Source organism: Balaenoptera musculus, chromosome 8 (assembly GCF_009873245.2).
Source record: "Balaenoptera musculus isolate JJ_BM4_2016_0621 chromosome 8, mBalMus1.pri.v3, whole genome shotgun sequence".
NCBI classification, from domain to species: Eukaryota; Metazoa; Chordata; class Mammalia; order Artiodactyla; family Balaenopteridae; genus Balaenoptera; species Balaenoptera musculus.
This window is the reverse complement of record NC_045792.1, coordinates 6,520,336-6,539,043: the sequence shown is the minus strand read 5'-3', so window position 1 is coordinate 6,539,043 and position 18,708 is coordinate 6,520,336.

Genomic DNA, 18,708 nt, shown 5'->3' with positions numbered 1-18,708 from the left:
GCTAGAGTGGCTCACAGAACTCAGGAAACCCATCTACTCACTAGAATACCAATATATTACAAGCGATATTAAAGGATGTAAGTCGGCAGCCAGATGAAGGGACACAGAGTGTGAGGTCCTGAAGGAGGGAGCATCTGTCCCCGTGGAGTTTGGGGCCAGCACGGCAGCACGTGGATGTGTTCTGCTTCCCCAACCTGGAACCTCTCTGAACCCCTTCCTTTTGGTTTTTGATGAAGGCTTCATTACATAGGCATGACTTATTAATTATTGGCCATTGGTGATTGAGGCAATCTCTAGCCTCTCTTCCCTCCCTGAAAATCAGGGTGTGAGGCTGGAAATTCCACTCCTCTGTTCATGATGGGTTCCTCTGGCAACCAGCCCCCACCCTTAGAGCATCCTTAGATGTTTTTCAAAAGCCACCTGATTAACATAAACCCAGTAGTTTATGGATCGTATAACAAGACACCCATTTCACCTTTATGGCTCTGAAGCTCTTCAGAAACTGAGGACAAATGACCAAATATTATAACAGAAGATGTTCCCATTGCTCTTACCACTCAGAAAATTCCAAAGGTTTCGGGAGCTGTGAGCCAGCAATCTTGGATGAGGAATAAATATATATGAAAAAAAGATACTTTGGTTATCTGAATGACCAAATATATGTGTCACATAAATCACAATATCACAAATTGATATAAAGCACATATCCCAGAAATATTTGTCGAGCTAATCAGCACATGAATAAAGATGTCATAACAACTGTGAGTCCAGAGGATAGGTTAGCAGGGAAACGGGCAACGTGATGTTTCTCCTGAGGTGGCTCATTTGTGCTTGAACAAACTACATGAAGCAGACCGAGCAACTCTTCCCGAAGACAGACCCGGCAGAGATTTCAGTCTCCTGTGGGAAGCACATTACAGTGAGGAAAGATACTGGATTTTGAGCAACAGAATTTTGTTATCAGCTCCTCCCTTTTAGTTTATTAACAATGCGGTTTGGCAAGTAAGTTAACATCCCTGGACCCAGCTATACCAGTATGGGTTGGATGACATCATCCCTAAAGTCTATAACATGAGATGATTGGATTCTCTGTCAAGCAAATGTCTGATTGTCCTCTGGAAAGTCCCACTCTGAACTCAACTTTAAATTGCAGATTCCTGCCTAATAATTTTATCTGACAGCCCTGGAGCACTTTTCTCTCCACCCAACCAGTCTGCCCCAGCCTGAGACCACATACACCTCTGCATTCCAGACAGTCCCTTTACCCATGGAGGAGGCCGTGTGGACCCATCCTGTGATGGCCTGAGCCACCTCAGGTCCCAGGAAGAGGAGGCAAAAGGTCTGTAGATATCACTGTCACCAAGAACACTCTGGATGACTCTGGAATTTATGGACAATTGAAGACTCTCTTTCCCAAGAGAATCTTATCCTTGCTAGAGCCCCAGAGCATCTGTGTGGAAACTAGCATGCACTGGGGACTCAGCAGAATTTGATTCCCTCCCATAATAAATGGAAGATGGGAAATTTAGAAACCCATATTACTGAAATGTTCATTGTTATTTTTCTTACTCAAAGAATTTCTTTAAAATAAATGAACATATATCCCCAACTCAGTGTGCAATTTTTTTGGCCACTATATTGTAATGTGTATGAAACACAGATTCTCTTACCCTTAAATGATAATTTCTGCTTTATTTTACAGATGGGGAAATAGAGGCACAAAAAACTTCTGTGCCTTGCCTAGTGTCTCAATGTTTGTTATGACGGAGATGATCTCAACAAACTGAAATGTACTGTGCTAAGGGGCATACATCCCTTTCCTTAGACTTTTTCTCTTTCTTGGGAAAAAACAATCCTTAAATAACTTTAGTCCAGCAGATTGCAAAACATGTTTTTGGCTGCATATTTCGAATATCACATCAGACCACAATTCTGGTAAAGAGAAAAGTTATGGGGAAATAAAATTCTGCCTCTGATTCACTTGATGTTACTAGAGCAATAGACTGTGGGGTCCTCAGATTGCCCACAAGGGCCATTGCCTGTGTTTGAGAGGATCTGTGTCTAACGAAAGGACCATCTACCACGTGGCTGTGCCTGAGGCTGAGGGGTGGCATGTCACGATGTCGCTTACCTTTACCTGTAAGTATCTCTGTATTGGTTCTGTATCTGGTTCTGCCAAGTGTGTGATGGTGATGTATGGTTGCAGAAACTGTTTGTACCTGGAGAGGTGAGCCAAGAACATGGCCATGGTCAATAACCTTTAAAAACAGAGAATAGAGAACTGGTAGCCCTAAATCTGAGACCTTATTCTATGTATGTATGTATGTATGTATGTATGTATGTATGTATGTATCTATCTATCTATCTATCTATCTATCTATCATCACCATTATCTATCACACACACACACACACACACACACACACACAACCATAATTAGGGCTGTGATAGGGTTGGCATCCACAAAAGGGACATAATAAATAATGCAGATGCCATTGTCCCTGGCTCATGGTAGGTGATATTACTAAACTGATGCTCAGAAGAAGGGATCATAAACCCCAGGTTAATAATAGTGCCCAGAAAAGACCCAGTTATTAAACGAGAGTGTTTGGGAGAAGGGACCAGGAAGGTAATCCTTCTATAAGAAAAAGAAAGCCTCACGTAACCCTGATCAGGCTGGAGTGAGAGCATTAGCTTTTGGCAATGAGCTCTGAGATCATGAATAAAAGGTCTGAGATAAGTAGCAATTACAAAAACCAGAGTGCGTGCTCCGTGTAAGGCATCTCATGCATTAGAGTTGTTTAATAACATCTTCACTGCGTCTCTCCAGTACACAAAGTCTAGAATTCCCAAATTAGCCACTGAGGTTTCAAAGAGTTTTCCCAGGCACCTTTATTTCCCTTTATTAGTATGCCAGCTAGATGACTCTTTTGTGCTGTCCATTTTGTAGAAAGACAATGCTTCTGTATGTATTATATGGTTTAGAGACCGATGTGTTACATGAGGTGAAATTACCCAAGGCATGCTTCGGCTCCTAGGCTCTTGATTTGATGTATTCCTAACAGCACAATCCATGTAGGGAATATTCCAGCAGGTTGTGGGAAAGAGACACCCAGAGAACAGGCTCTTCCTCTGCCTCCCACCTCACTGCTGGGAATCAGGATACTTTGTTTTAATTACACTTAATATCTATTGCTTCAACAACCCTTAGATGGCTGTGATTAAATATTGATGGTGTTTGTTCAGTTTGGGCTTCCGTCTTACTTTTTTACCTTTGCTATAGTTGTGTTTTCTCTGGAGAAAGGGTGTTCCTTACATTCTCCAAAGAAATATACATAAATGCAGCCAGAACCCTAATATTTTGTTCTTTTAAAGAATCGGATTAAGACATCCTTACCACTGCCACCACCTGTCAGTACCCTCATTCTGTACCGTGCTAACCAAGATCTGTGCTTAAAAGTGACCTTCTTGGTCTATCTATTTTTGTGTCTTGTGTTTGTAGGCCAGCACAGTGCCTGGCACATAGCAGACAATCAGTAACACTTTAGTTAATTCAATCAGATGAAAAATATCCAGCATCTTTTTTCTCTCTTCATTTGTCATTATTCATATAGAGATTCCACATCGTACAAATCATGGCCAGTCTAATACTTCCATCCTATTAGAGATGAGATGACTTTTCTAAATTTCATATAGATGGTTAATGGTGGTGCTGGGTTGAGACCCAGGAGTCCTTCAGCTCCAGATCCATATAGCTGAGGTCTAAGCTATTTATTTCTTTACCAACTCAGCATTGATTTCCCTGATTAGTTACACTCTATAAGAGGGCATGCCTGAATACCCAATTGCCTAAAAAAGGAATGCGGAAAAAAAAAAAAAAGAAACTCTTGAAGCTGGCCTATCCATTTGAAGCATAGATTGAAACTAATTTAAAGGGAAAAGGATGTCTCCAAATAATTCACAGCACTATCTGTTCCTAGCGAGTGTAAACAAACCAGAGCGGTAATGAATTCTTGGTGGTTACTGAAATCAGCCTCCAGTGGAGAAGCAAAATGATTTGCTTTAGTGGATTCCTGCTGTGTTGCCTGACTGTCCAGAATTGAGGTCCAGTAGCCAGAGGGGTGCAGGGGATGGAGAACTAAATCTTAAGCTTTCCATGGTCCATAAATGTCTGGTGCAAAGATAGGATGGAACAATTTGCTGTCCCTCTGAGATGGTCTGAGTGAAGGTTTGACAGGGTTGTGCTGAACCCTGCAAAATGAGACTCAGTTACTGGAAACCAGCTACTGACTCGCTTGAAGATGTCAGGGAAAGTTGAGGAGGGAGAGACCTCACCCCCGACCATGCATGATGGATGTGTCTCTGCCGAGGCAGGCTACCTGTCTTGAGGTACTCCGACATCTGCAAGGGGGATACTTAAGGGCTGGTCAATGTCTTTCCTTACTCACTCATCTTCTTGAGAAGAGAAGCAACTCATACCATGGGTGAGACTGGGAGAAGGAATTGAGGTGGTGCCCCTCAGCTCCTTCCTCTGTCTCTTTTGAGTGAATCCGGTGTATCTCAGTGCTGGATGTACACCATCATCACCTAGTGGACATCTTAAAAAAATGCTCAATTCCAGGCCCCACCCCTGAGATGAGAAGATGCTTTAGTTCATCTGGGGGTGGAGCTCTGGGCATTGATAACTTTGAAAGTTCCCCAGTTGGTTCTAAAGGGCAGCCAGTCCTGAAAGCAATGAGCTAAACTGTCCCCAGGAAAATATCTTCTCTGCTCTTCTGTGTAGTATGAAGCCTACACCTGTGAAGGGCTGTTATAGGCTGACACTAGTCCCCTCAAAATTCATCTGTACCTAATCCCCAGGACCTCAGAATGTGTATTTGGAGATAAGGCCTTTAAAGGGATGATTATGTTAAAATAAGGCCTTTAGGGTGGGTCCTAATCCAATCTGACTGGTGTCCTTCTAAGAAGAGGAAATTAGGATACAAACACACACAGGGGAAAGACCATGTGAGGACACAGTGAGAAGGTGGCTATCTGCAAGCCAAGGAGAGAGGTCTTAGAAGAAACCAAACCTTCTGACACCTTGGTCGTGGACTTCTAGCCCCGGGAATTGCAAGAAAATAAATGTCTGTTGTGTAAGCCACCCAGACTGTGGTATTTTGTTATGGCAGCCCTAGCGAACTAATTCAAGGGCTATATGCGATGTCTTGAGGCAACAGAAGCAAATTCGTCATTTTAGGGCGTATCGGCAAACGTGGTTGTGACGACATATTTAAGAAGGTTCCTACGTATATTTACTGGAAGGTTCTTAAATATATTTTCTCTGTCTCTCTAATAAGCACTATCTCATAGAAATGTGAGAAAAGTGATCAGCTTTCAGCTTACAGCCCAGGACAAGGTCTTTGTCATCTTTGGCCCAACTCCTTCAGTTGCTATTAGTTATTTTTGTACTTGAAGCTACTTCCCATCATGCCTCACACACTCCTGAGGGCCAGAGAAGCCAGCTCTAGGGAAGGTTTGGAAATACACTCAGCCTTTGTGCCAAGATCCTTTTGTCCTCACATTTAATATGTGTAGTAAAAATGGAAGTAGCTTCTGTATGTTTGTATTGCGTTTATCCTAAAATCTTAAAAATGTTTACATGTAGATATCTATGAAATATATGTATAAAAGAAGGTCTTTCTCAGGATAAAATTAAAAGCAAAGAGCCTGACAGCGTATGCCCCAATGTTGAATGCTGCAGAAGGGCAATCACACAAAGTTCTTGTTTTGTAGAGATTTCAGGATCTGTTATAACAAATCAAAAGCCATAGTTTATTTGAGGACATTATCAATCTACTTTCCTGGGAGAGGCCATCATGTTTTCTCAGTGGAGAGTCCCAGTGGAGAACAGAATGAGGACCAGCTGGGCTCTTTTCCTCCCTCTAGAGCTGCATAGAAAGTACCAACTTGGTGGGAGATGCTTTCCGACACCCAACCCACACAGAGAACTAAGACCGAGTTGTCTGTGCTGGGAAACGATTGTAAACAGTGTGCCAACTCCTTGCAGCAGCTCCAGCCCTTAATTCCGTAAGTGGCTGTGGATGTTTTAACCAGGCGGCAAAGCACAAGTGAGTAATCTGCTGTGCGGCTGCCATGTTATTGGGCCGACTGCGTTACCGCACATTTGCCTGCAAGGAACAGCAGCGCCTAAATGAATTGCTATGATTTTTTGATACAAATAGAAGGGCCAACCCCCACGAACCCATGTTGACAACTGATAGACGATGCATGACGATGGGGCAGGTGGTTTCTTTGCTCCCCGCAGCTCCTGGAGACCCGCAGATTTGGTGCAGGGAGATAAATGAGCAAGAGAGGAGCTTGAAAGGGAGAAGGTTGTAGACTTTTCTCAGGCACCCAGATGAGGGAAAGGGGTTCCAATGGGCACTGACTCTGCTACAGGCCAAGGCAACGATCTGCAGTTGATGGTCAGCGAGTGTGGACAGATCGGATCACCTGGTGGAAAAATTGAAAAAGGATTTGGAGTCAGAACTAAGGATTTGCTGCTAGTTCTTACTGGTAACTTAGGACATTGCCCTTGTACCTGTTTCTATTTTTGAAGACAATCATCATCTCTCATTAACTTCCAGAGAAAGACTACTTAGGCTGAGAAATTAATGTGCTTTGTCAAAACCCAGCAGAGGATGAATGTCAGGTTTGTTCAACACCATCACCTGCATACATGGTCATTTCTGCAGCTGCAACTGCTAGGGGGTGCTGGGGTGGAAATGCAGAGCCAGGATTCATCCTAAGGGGAGGCTGGGTTTGGGAACACTTTTCACTCCCTCACTTTACCCCATCCTCATATGCATACACAATCTGTCACTCTTAGACAAAATTAGAGGAAAGTAAACAATTGTCTGGGGAAGCCCTAAAGACAAAAATAAGCCACAGATGGCAGGACGCTGAGAAGTATGTATAAGAGGAGTGAAGGTTAAGCCGTCTATATTTCCTTGGTGATGGGAGTCAGATGTGACATCTTGAAGTGTAAATATCAAGAGGAGAGATGGGCATCATTGTCTTACTAATCAGAAGCCTTCACCCTATTCCTTGGGCCCTTGATGAGGAGAGACTTATCAAAAACTGATGAGGGAGATCAGTTTTACATTATCTGAGAGTGAACTGAACTTCTCCTTCACATTAATTAGCAAAATTAACCTTTAAAATATTCATATGGCCAGATATTCTTTTTGAAATATTAGCCAACTTTGTTTTTCCTTCCAGGAAGTGCTCTTCTTTTCTCTCTTTTTCCCAATTCAAGCATTACCTCAAGAGAGCTTATGGAAGAGTAGGAACAAAGGAGTCTTCCTGGTTTTGGTTTTCAAAAGACTAAGCCCTTCAGAGAATAAATGATTTAAAAAGAGAAAAATAGTGTTTAAGGGCATTGGTAAGAATATTATTAAAAACGTGGACCATGCAATCTGAAATGGATAACAAAGGAGTATCCTAACATTGATAAAAAGAGAAGAAAACAGAGAGATGATGGATTAAGTGAAAGTATATGGTTAACAGACTGAAATTCTCAATTTGAAGAACATGAATAGTAAGAGAAGGATGGGAGATTTTGAGGTAGAGCAATTATGGATGATGACAAGTTCTGGAATGTAACTATAGGAATGGGTAGCATGAACGGAATGGAAAATGTCATTGGAGAGGATGAATCCAAGAGACTGAAAGGCCATGATGTTGAGGGAGTGGCCCAGATGGGTATTCATGTCTCCCAGGATACTGGTCTTGCCTGTGGTGGATATGAAGACCAACAGCCATGTTCTCTATCCCTCAATGACTTTGGGGGAGGGGCAAGTATCTTAGTGTGTGCTATACCAATGGGCCTTGTCTCTTTAAAAGATATGGCCATTTAAACTCTCTCTACTAGTTTTCATCACGACATCAGGCTCTTTTGAAGCCTGCATATTGCATCGTCCTACTTCCATGATCTCAAGCGTATACATATGAACTTTAAGCAATAAGCTGTAAAGCCACCCCTGCCTTTCAGTAATCTGGTTCTTAAGGATAGCCCACCAATGTGGTAACATGGGGCTGCCCAAAGTAAGGAACCATGGGTTGTCACTCTGATTTACTGAACTGTTCTCTCATTGTTAATATCTCATACTTAATGGTCAGAAACTTGAAGCTTTGCCACTAAGGTCAGGCACAAGGTAAGGATGTCCCCTCTTGACACTTCTTTACAACATTGAGCTGGAAGTTCTAGGTAGTGCAATAAAGCAAGAAAAAAAAATAAAAAGATTAGGAAGGAAGACATAAAACTGTCACTGTTCGCAGATGCCATGATTGTCTATGTAGAAAATCCAAAAGGATTGACAAAAGAAAAAACAAACTGGAACTAGTAAGCAATTATAACAAGGTTGCAGGATTCAAGGTTAATGTACAAAAGACAGTCACATCCTTGTATACCAGCAATGAACAAGTGGGATGTAAAATTAAAAAAAAAACCCATCTACATCATCACCTGAAAAATGAAATAGCTGCTAATCTCACAAAATATGTACAAAATCTAGATGAGGAAAACTATGAAACTCTGATGAACAAAATCAAAGAAGACCTAAAGAATCCATGCCATGGATAGGAAGACATTATTGTTAAGATCAGTTCTTCCCAACTTGACCTACATATAAAATGCAATCCCAGTCAAAATTCCAGCAAGTTATTTTATGGTTGTTGACAAGCTAATTCTAAAGTTTCTATGGAGAGGCAAAAGACCCAGAATAGCCAACACAATATTGAAGGAGAAAAAGGAAATTGGAGGACTGATGTTACCTGACTTCAAGATTTACAATAAAGCTACAGTAATCAGACAGTGTGGTATTGGCAAAAGAACAGACACATAGATCAATGGAACAGAACAGAGAGCCCAGAAATAAACCCACAGAAGCATAAACCCATGTAAGTGTAATCAACTGATCTTTGACAAAGGAACAAAAGCAATAAATGGAGCAAAGATAGTCTCTTTGACAAATGATACTGACACAAATGGACATTCACATGTCAAAAAAATGAATCTAGACACAGACCTACACTCTTCACAAAAACAAACTCAACATGGATCAGAGACCTATACGTGAAACATAAAACTATAAAGCTCCTGGAAGGTAACACAGGAAAGAAAAAAAATAGATAATTTTGGGTAGGTTGATGCCTTTTTAGGTACTAAGGCCATAATCAATCCATGAAAGAAATAATTGACAATCTGGACGTCATTAAAATTAAAATCTTCTGCTGAGTGAAAGACAATATCAAGAGAATGAGAAGATAAGCCACAGATTGGGAGAAAATATTAGCAAGACACATCTGATAAAGGACTGTTATCCAAAATATACAAAGAACATTTAAAACTGAACAATAAGAAAACAAAGAATCCAATTTAAAAAGTGGGCCAAAACCTTAATAGGCATGTCACCATAGAAAATATACAGATGGTAAACACAAAAATAAGCATATGAAAAGATGCTCCACATCATATGTCATCAGGGAAATAGAATGAAAATTACAGTGAGGAACACTGACAATACCAAATGCTGGTGAAGAGGTGTAGCAACAGGAACTCTCATCGATTGCTGGTTTGAATGCCAAATGGTACAGCTACTTTGGAAGACAGTTTGGCAGTTTACAGTATGATCCAGCAACTGTGCTTCTCGGTATTTACCCAAAGGGGTTGAAAACTTGTGTCCACACGAAAACTTGCACATAGATGTTTATAGCAGCTTTAATTTATTCATAACTGCCAAGTTTGGAAGCATCAAAGATGTCCTCAGTAGGTGAATGGATAAACAAACTGTGGTACATCCAGACAGTGGAATATTATTCGGTATTGAAAGGAAATAACCTCTTAAGCCATGAAAAGACATGGAGAAACTGAAATGCATATTACTAAGTGAAGGAAGCCAACCTGAAAAAGCTACATATTGTATGATGCCAACTATATGACATTCTGGAAAAAGCAAACTATGGAGACAGTAAAAAGGTCAATGGTTGCCTGAGGTTGGTGGTTGGTGGGTAGGCAGAGTGAAGAGGATTTTTAGGGCAATGAAAATACTCTGTATGATACTATAATGGTGGATATATATCACTATATATTTGTCTGACCCACAGATACAAAAACAAGAGTGAGCTGTAATGTAAACCATGGACTTGAGTGGTGATGATGTGTCAATGTTGGTTCATCAGTTGTGGGGGAAGTTGGTAATGAGGGGGATGCATGTGTTCAGGAAGGAGGCATATGGGAAATCTTTGTACTTTTTCTTTAATTTTCCTGTGAAACTGAAACTGCTCTAAAAAATAGTCATAAAATATCAAATATTTCTATCCCTTATTTATTATCAGTATCTTTACCACTTGTATGCATAAATATTTCAGTGCATCTTTGTATGTAAATGTATAGATTGCACACAAAGAGACATGTGGGTTTACTTGTTTTGTGTTTGCCCTTGAGTATAGGATTGGTTATGTAACACAAAACTAAAATTGTATGGAATGGATCATGATATCGAGATTCCCCTAGGAACACAGTGTCACATCTTATGACCCTCAGCATATAAATGACTTTCCGATTGCCTAGATTAAAGATTTTATACTAACATTTAAATATATATCCTCTTGACTTGCTCTGAATGGACACAGAGAAAATGATCACAAAACCTGCTCGTACACTCAAGCATTGTTCCTTTACAGACTTGAATTCTGCCTTTAAATGTGGTTTCAGAAGGCAGAGCATATGCAAACCCACTTGAAGAGTTCTCCCCTACACAGTGTTCCTACCATGGGTGCATATAATACTGTAGATGTACTTCTTAGCCATATTTTTCCCCTCTTAGAGTCTGTGCAAAATACATTTGGTCAGTCACATTTTATTTTACAAACAAAACCAAACCTGAGAGAAGTAATCTTTTTCCTCCTCAGAAAGAAGTGCATCACTGGAGTTATTAATGATCTGTAAGGAGCAGACCAGAAGACAAAGCTTTGCATTTTGACCGATACCTTTTGCGAAAATCCCTAAGAGTTTTTGTTTGTTTTTTAAGGGTAGAGGACTGTCACTAAAAAGAATAAACCCTGGCAGGAGAAATAGATGAATATTTCAACCTGGTGCTATTTTGCTTTCGGCCCAGAAAGGAAAAACACATTTTTGCTAATAGATTTTTTTTCTCCTGTCACATATACTGCAGGTTATGGAACGTAAATTATGGTAAATTTCCTGCTCTTTGCATAAACACAAATAAATAAAAAATGCCAACCGAACAAAAGAATATGATTTATAATTCTCTACAATTTCATCTCTTTCCAGCAATATATAATCATACTGCCTTTCTCCTTTTACAGCTTAGGAGGGATTGGAGAAATCACTGCTTTTTTTTTTTTAACTTTTGCTGATAAAATATAATAAGTAGAATAATAAAATTCATCCATTTTCCTAAGTGTATTGTAGAGAAAGAGCAAAATTTTTTGGCTGTTTATTAATCAGTTGGATTTCTACATGAAGAGTATCTGACTTGAGCTCAATCTGCTCCAAAACAAATATCCTCACAGCATGTTATGTATTAAACCATTTTTCTCAGATTAAAGTCTTCCAAGTGGAGCCTTCAGGGCTGCGATCGTGCAGGATCCTAAAGGCTTACTGGAGACTTTTTTTCTCATGGAAAGGGCATTTCCCTCCAACCGCCATCCTCCGAGGCTGCTTCATGTTCTTCAAATGTCTGGAGTGCCACTCTCTGTGCCTTCCCCCTGAACCCTGGAAAGAGAATATTGTGGTTTCAGATGCCAACCTATATGTAGAAAAGTTGGGGGTCAGTTGAAAACAGGATCAAATTTTCCATTTCATATTTTGTAGGCTATCCATTTTTGTCCAATTTTATTCAAGGACTTGATATGTTGCCCACTTGATAGTGTGTTCAATCGATTGACATATCATGATTCATTACTTTATCCCTTCGGACATGCATCTCTTCATTCACTCATTCATCTAGTCAATCAAAAATATTTATTGACTACTTACTGTATGAGAGATGATGTGACTATAGCAATGAAAAAGATAAGGTTCATATTCCCCTAAAGCTTACTTACCAGCGGAGGCGACCAACAGTTAGACAAACACATGGATAAACAATATTTTATTTATTTATAGATGGTGGTCATATTAGGAAAGCCAAAAAGAGAGTGATGAGATAGAAAACAAGTGGAGAAACCATTTCGAACAAGATGGTCAGCAACGGCCTTTTTGAGAAGGTGCTATCCTAGTTGGCCTTTGAGGAAGAATGTACCAGCACTGCATAAAGCTTGAGGAAGAGTGTTTCAAGGATTAGGTGCAGCAAACGTAAGTTTCCAGTGGTGGGAAAGGGTTTGATATGCTCAGAAATAAAAGATAGACAGTGGAATGGAAGCATAGTTAGCAAAAAGAAGACATTGGGCTGGAAAGGGAAAAGAAGTAGGCTATGGAACCAAGTTTGGCTTTTTTAATCTAAGTGCAATGTAGACGTGTTGAGAAGTTTTAATTCCAAGAATAATGCAATTTGGTCTGTAATTCTAAGATCACCTTTGCTGCCATGTGAAGAGTTGTAATAACACAAAAGTAGATTAGGGAGATTATTTGAAGTCTATCACAGTCATCTGGAGAAAAAAAGATGGTGGATTGGATTAGAGTGATGACCATGAAGTTGGAGAGGATTGAGATATACTTTGAAAATAAAACCAATTGGATTTGACGATGGAGGAAAGGTGGAGATGGAAGTCGCAGTGTTTTTGTGGAGGATGTAACAATAGTATTTGGATTGAGGCACAGTGATGCTTTTTTTTTTTTTTTTAATGAGAAAAACTGGGTGGGAGGCAGGAAAAAGATATTTGGATAGGAATAGGTTTTCAAAAACTCCATATTGGACAAACTCTGTTTAATATACGTATTAAGATCTCCAAGTGAAAATGTACAAATCTAGTTCTTAGAGAGGTCAGGGTGGAGGTTTAGATATGGGAGTCCTCGGCATTGGCATGGCATTTAAAGGCAGCACCCGGAGCAATGAGGAGAGAATGTAAATAAAGAAGGGAAGAGTGTCCAGGACTGAGGTTTAGGCCATTTCAACAAATAGAGGCCAGGGACTTCCCTGGTGGCGCAGTGGTTAAGACTCTGCGCTCCCAATGCAGGGGGCCTGGGTTCGATCCCTGCTCAGGGAACTAGATCCCACATGCATGCTGCAACTAAGACTCTGCATGCCACAACTAAGAGACCCGGTGAAACCAAATAAATAAATAAATAATAATAAAAAAAGAGAGACACCTAGTTCTCTATAAAACAACAACAACAACAACAAAAAACAAGTAGAGGCCAGTTGAAGAAATAGCAATGGGGCAAATGAGAAAAAGCAGCCAGTAGGGTGGGAAGCAAACCAGAAGAGTGTGTGGTCCTGGAATCCTAGAGAAGAAAGTGTTTCCAGAAGACAGAAGTGCTCAACTATATTGGATGAAGCGATCTGGCGGTGAGGGACTGCTTGGTGCTTTCAAAAAAGTTGTTTTAATGGAGTTGGGAGGAATGAAAGTAAAATTTCAGAGTAAAATGGTGCAGATAGCCAATGTAGAAGTCCAGGTCCTTTGCCTGAAATGGCTAAGAGCTTATACTTTGTATTAAACTGTATTTAGAATGTAGGTCTCAGTCTCCTTATCTTTAAAATATGGTTATTGGTAACACACGATAGAATTATTTTGAAGCTTAATTTAGGTAGTACATCCAGAACACTTATAATTGTGCCTGACACATAATAAATGCTCAATAAATGATGCTGCATTGGAACTTTTGACTGAAGCACCAAGATGCAACAGAAATGTCAAAGTGAGATGCCAGTGCACTCTGGGGCAGGTACCAAGTTGGATTTCTCTGCGAAGGTGGTGTGACCCTTGAATTCTTCTCACCCACGGAGCCATTTGAAAGGAGTCAAATCTTTGGGAGGTTTTGGTGGGGAGAAACTTTGAGATGACCACGCGAGTGCTGGGAAATCTCCCGCCAGCCCATGCCCAGCAGCTCCAGTACATTTTGCGCAGTTACAGGATATGGCGGACGAATGCCTGCTTCGCGCTTAGAAAACCTAGACGGCCAGAGCGGAGGGCTGGTGAGCTGCTGTGGGTAAAGGAGAGAGGCAGCGACTGCGCTGGGATCATGAACCAGACTGTAGGCCTCACAGCTGGAGAGTCAGTCTGGGATTATTTAAAACCCTGCCCTAGGGGACGCTGAAGGCATTTAGATTCCAACAGGAATACCCGGTATGGAGTGGACAATACTGTACACGTGGGCTAAGGAGGTAGCAGCAGCTGGAGGTATAGAATGTACATAGCATGTTGGGAACTGAGTGTAGGGCCCCAGCAGGAGAGGCTCTCAGGACCCAGGAAAACAGCCACAGGCTCAAAATCAGCTTAAACGTCTGCCACCTTAAGTATTCAATGAGATAAGAACTTTTCTGTGCTTACGAGTTTGCAGTTCCTCTCTTTTCCCTCCTCCCTGCCCAACCGCTTGTATAGTCAAGTAGGAAACCGAGCAAAAGGACAGAAGCAGTGGACTACCCTGTCTTCCCACATGGTGAGAAGACCACCTGCCACACTGTCGGGGGAGAAAAAGAGGTCTGACCTTGGCACGAAGGTTGAAGTGCTCATTATATTGGATTGGACTTCAGTGAATCAGTTGCCCGGTCTCTGTAGACGTCCATGAGAGTGTGCCATGAACGCATCTTCCTTGGGGACCATGGCATCCCCTGGCAGTCCCGGCTCTGGCAAGTGTATGTTGTACAGCTTCAGAGAGAAAGATCTGGAGTAGACCACCTGGATTAGGATCCCTGCTGCCCCACTGACCACCTGTGCAGCCTCAACCATGTTATTTAACCTCTCTGTGTCTCAGTTTTCTCATCAGTAAAATGGGAGATAATTGTATTCTCTACCTCTTGGCAGCTTTATGAGGATTACACAAATGAATATATGTGAAAAGTTGAGAACAGTGCTCAGCAAAGAGGAAAGAGCTCATAAATATTATCTATTATTATTGCTTTGTGCTGACTGGGTTTGACAGAGGCATGTTAATAAGCCATCCTCGCATTCTAACCACAATACTAACCTAGGGAGGATTAGGCAGAGATTCTGATGAATTAACATCATGATGCTGGGAAACACAGTGTGAGGGGCCAGTCCGGAAAGAGCTCACACTTACGAGGTTCCTGCGGTAGGCAGACAGTGGACAGGCTGTGAAAGTTCCAGGGTTCCTGCGTCCTTCCCACTCAGCACATCACCGTCCTCAAATCCTTGTCTAGATCACATAGATTAATTCCAGTTTCCCTCGACTCCAAGTGCATTTTCACATTATTTCAGATTTTATTCTTCATTCATGAGCTCAGCCTCTGTTCCCGGTGACAATCTCCTTGAGGACAGAGACCCCGAGACCACGGCTGTTTTATCAGTAGGCATCCCAGTTTGCCCTTACGTGCTATGCTCCCATTCACTGTACTTGCTGGTTCAGCATACATTTCCCCCGAGGACCTGAAACTTCAGAACAGAGGCCAAGGGCTAGGGATTCAATTCCCCTTTCATCCCTATAAATAGCTGCTTTAATTTGAGGCTGGGGCCCATTTCTATGGGAACCTGGCAATCTCCCTGCCTGTAAATCAAGGATGTCAATCTTCTCTCCTGTCAACCTTTAACCAGAGCCAATGGCACAGGAATTTGTGTTGCCCACTTCAGTATCCTTAGGCTATTTCCTTTCTGGTTTGTCTGGCATTGGCTAGAAGTTTTGGATTCACATTCCAGACAATATTAAACTTCCACTCGCATTCACATTCATGCTCACAGCCCCTTAGAGTTTGACAAATTGTTTCACTTCCCACCAAATCCAGCTTAGCTTGGCAAATCCATCAGACCTGCCAGCACAGAGTGAGTCTTGAGGGCAAGATATCTTGTCTCAACTGGGAGCTCCTTTATAGGCAGGATGCCCATAAATTTGTAATGCTCCAAGTCACAGAGTGTCTAGCACATTATAGGCAATAACAGTGACAATAATAATTATTATTATATTTCGGGCTACCTCTCCTAGGAAATGCTCTGAAATGCATTTCAGAGGTGTCATCCTTAGCTATATTTTACACTTTGCCATGTTACTTGTGGCTCAGGTACCTTGTGTTTAATAGCTACTGATGGACATAAATTCATTCGTTAGAATAGTTCAACAAATTCATTCAGTATTTAGGGACCCTATTGTGTGAAGACACTGTGCTGAATGGAGAGGTGGTACGAAGATGAACAGCACAAAGTTCTCATCCTGGGAAGATCTGTAATCCCAAAGATGAGACAAGTATATGAGTGATTAGGAACAAGACATGACTTGAACCAGAGCAATCAGAGCTACAGGTGGTTGGCTTTGTGAGGTCAGCAGAGGGACAACACCATGGCTGGTTCCCAGAATCAACAAGTCCTATTTAAGGAGGTGACATTGGAGCTGGACCTCAGAATATGGCACAATCTTAACCTGAGATGGAGGAGGCCTTTTGGTGAGGGAACAGCCTCAGTAAATGACCTTTAGGGAGACTTTCCTTCTTACGGGAGAGAAGAGCAAGTTGGAGTGAGTTGAGGGCATTGAGGAGAGAAAACATAAAGAGCCCTGGTCTGAGAATTAGAAAACTGTTCTCAGCCACTAGCAGACTGTATGTCCTAAATAAGTCACTGAAGGGCCCAAGGCCCAGCCTCATCTACAAAATGAAAAGTTTGGGTTTCAAAGTCTTAAAAGCCTAGTAATCTTTTTGTTTTCTCTTGCTAAGTAGTCAGTGTCCTTTGTGCTTTCTAGTTGTGAGATGTTTCTATCCAGTTGTTATCAGAACACCTTCCTTATTTAATAATAGGAAGTTCCCACCCCTTCTCCTTCAAATTGCAATATTTGTCTTGTGCTGCATCCTGGGTTTGGAAGAGCATGAGCATTGTAGGTTTGGCTTCAGCAATCCTGTACAAAATTATACTCTCCAGTGAGACCTCTATCCCATAGCAGGCGACCTTGTCACTGGTTCCAGAAGCAGCATTTCGTGAGCCACTCTTCTCACCTACTTACTGATTTTCATGCTCCTATGACATTCCATAATATCCACCTCACCCAGCTGCCCTGCTCCAGCAAGAATTCTTCAGGCTGCAGCTCTAATTTCACCTTCTTTATGAATCCTCACTGATTTCTCCAGACCGATGACTTCTTCCTTCGCTGATCACGTGGAGAAGCTATTTTCAATCCCAGAGCTGTGGGGATTGTCGTCTTTATGTTTCATTTCAAGAGCACAAGTCTCATTGCTCAACAGTCCACATGCTCCTCTGTGGGCCATACTCCACACTTGCTTAGTGTCAGCAGTGCCTTGTTCAGTGCTGGAACACCGCTCTACAAATGCTTACTGAGAAATTATTGTATCCTGGAAACCTTAAGATTTCTCCAACTTTAAGTGCAGATTTGATAAGCAAGGAGGCTCCTTTACATGGCCATGTTACTCTGGAGAGCTGTCAGCCATTTTTTCCAGGGGCAAATTGAAGTGTTTGAATCTGCGGAAGGGTGGGAAGAAAAGAAGGAACCAGACAAATTTCCCTAGAAAGTTCTTCCTGATGTCCTAATGTCATGTGACTTTTCTATGTGAAGATACTTCTGCTCCATCCCTCCTTCTTGTGATGCATCTATTCTGAGAATGTAAGCCCATGAAGAGAAGGAATCAACACCTCAATACTTTTGCAGATTTTCAATGAATGAGAATCAACCTTGTCCAGTTCATTAAATGAGTTGTGAATAAGAGGAAGGCAATAGATAATTCGACAATGTGGTGGAGATGATAATTGAACATTGTATAAAAGAATTCAAAGACACTGAATCTGGAAGTTCCAGGGCTCTTCCAAGAAATTTATCTTTCTCATGTGTTTGAAAGGTAGGATGGCTGCTAAAAATCCCCATAAGAGTTCTGTGCATTGGGAACGACATCAGTGAAACCCTGAAAACATCCATTGCTAAAAAATATCTTTAAAAAACCATTGAATATATATTTAAGAAAGGAATTAGCTTCCCTGTATGAGGCATAATGAGTGGTGAAATTCAGCCATGGAGTCTTGGCCTTAATTTTTGCTAAGTGGGCAATGATTGATCAAATTGCAGAGGAATACCTCAGAAATTACCTACCGCAGTCACACAAATATCAGAAGAATTTATCATAATTAACGGTATTGCTCTGAGAACCAAAGGAAGGGTGAGGAGTTTGCATTTCTTATGAAGTGCTGACTATATTATTTGCTTCAGGTCATAATTACAGCACCCAGGCTTGCTAAATGGCAACAGTTAACATGCAGGGGTTGTAAACAAGGTTCTGTCTCTAGGCAGGCTCTTCAGCCTGAATATGAGCTGTTTCTATAACATATAATGTGTCAGTTTGCTCAACCCTCCTACGTTTTGGAAGACCAGGCGTTAGCAGGAGCAAATTAATGCAAATCCCTAATGCTAGCCCGGTCACCTGGTGAGGATCTTCTAAAGAAATCTTCTGAATATCAGAATAAAGTGATACCTCAAATATTCGCTTTGAATTTCTAGGTCTATCACTCAGGACCTCAAAGCTTTCCATAGCTGGGGAGGCAGTACACATTTTTCAGATGCAAACAAAACAAGGGAAGGCCACTGGCGCATTTTGA